Here is a 1,871-nt window from a genome sequence, read left to right on the forward strand (position 1 = left end):
AGCTCATGGAATCGAGCTGTATAAGCAGCTATATTCTCTCTTTTCATCTCATGATTCCATAACTCCATTTCTAGCTTCTGGAGTTCGTTTCTTGGGCAATATTCGTCCTTTAGTAATTTCTTGAATTCTTCCCAAGAAAGCTGGTTAGGCTTCTCGGCCTCTGGTTTGCACTAAGGTATTCCACCAAGTAAGCGCCCTACTTTGCAACAAACATGCTGCATATTCTACTTTATTTCCTTCAGTGTAATGTGAAGAACAGACTCCATGCTTTCAAGCCATGATAATAACCCTACTGCTCCTTCGGTTCCATTGAATTCTTTCGGGTTACAAGATCTAAAAGTTTTATATGTGCATTCTCTAGCCACCCTCGGCTCTGGATTATTTGATTGATTTACATTCATGCCAACATCCACTTGACTGACTATGTTGGGGAGTGCTGCCAGAAGTTGTTCTGACACAAGTCGTGCAATCTCAGGATTTTCTCTCCTTGGCGGCATCTTTTAAGCCTAAGTCAAAAGGGAATTCGTCATTTTATGGCATAACAAGAGTGGTAGCTTTCAGGCGTTTGAATGATGCCAAGAGTGTCCATCGCATGGATATTATTCAAGCATTTATATAAGTAGAATAAATTAATCTTATGCATACCATGACTTGACACAAATAGCATTTCCCAAAAAGATATTATGCATTCAAAGATTTTCATAGTCACACAAAACAAGATTGTGAGTTTCTACGCAAAAGAGTGAGCATCCTATCACTAATCTTTCTTCTAGAACAACATCCATCCTATAAATATTCCCAAGATTAACATCACCATTCCACTAACTACCATCCACCTGTACAACCTCCTTATTTCCCGCCTTGCTGCAGCGACGGCGTCCGTGTTCCTTATCATATGCTGATGGTGTGCTTCCATCACATCGGACAAGTTGTTTAGGATGTGGTGGTGATATCCCAACCGAGTCTGGTGCATTTGTGTATCAGATGCAATTCTCCTTACCCATTCTCTTTCAGCCGTTTTCATACCTCGAGTGCAAGACGCAGGTACCCCGGTCACCACTTGTCTTATCCCACTTCCCAATTGTGGTCGGGATGTTTGTCCTATGACTCTAACATAATCCTCAAATGCCACACGTTGCGGCAGTGGAACACTCTTCCTTGGTGTGACTCTGATCCTTGAGCCATGATAGGTTCGTGGTGGAACATCAGGTGCTGGCTCCGATGGAGGTAGGAAGGATGCTTGTGGAGAAGCAGATGCTATGTTGGTCGCAGTGTCCTGCTCAAATGGATCTATCTCTTCATTATGGACTATGTTTCTTCTAGAGTGGCCAACCACATAACCGGATTCATCAACAGAGTACTCACTAGAATCAGATGATGCCATAGTAATCTGCGACATTAATAATCTTAATTACTAAATACGCCATCTTATAAGTGCTTAGAAATATAACCAATGCTTCTAGGCAAGACTATGAGTGGAATTCAAACTAGATTCCCAAATATAAAATCTCTGGTTGTACTACCAGAGCCTCTGGTTCTATGACCAGAGCCTATGGTCTCATGAACAGAGCTTCTGGTTCAACTAATATCCTTAGAAAAGGATTTCTCATCCATCGATCCTCTTGCAAACCAATAGAATTCTATTTTATCAACCGCTGGTTCAACATACACACTTAGAATCATTATGGAATTTTTATCCATCGATCCTTGGTTCCTCATAATGCCCTTACCAGAGCTTCTGGTTACAAGACAACTACAAAGAGTTAGTGAGTTCACGGTTTTCACATGCATAAAATAATTTAATGCATAAACTAAATATTTGCAAACTTATGCGAATCTTTTGCACTTAATAAATGTAAATCTTCCACGAT

Source organism: Cynara cardunculus (genome assembly GCF_001531365.2).
Source record: "Cynara cardunculus var. scolymus isolate 2C chromosome LG 2, CcrdV1, whole genome shotgun sequence".
In the NCBI taxonomy this organism is placed as follows: Eukaryota; Viridiplantae; Streptophyta; class Magnoliopsida; order Asterales; family Asteraceae; genus Cynara; species Cynara cardunculus.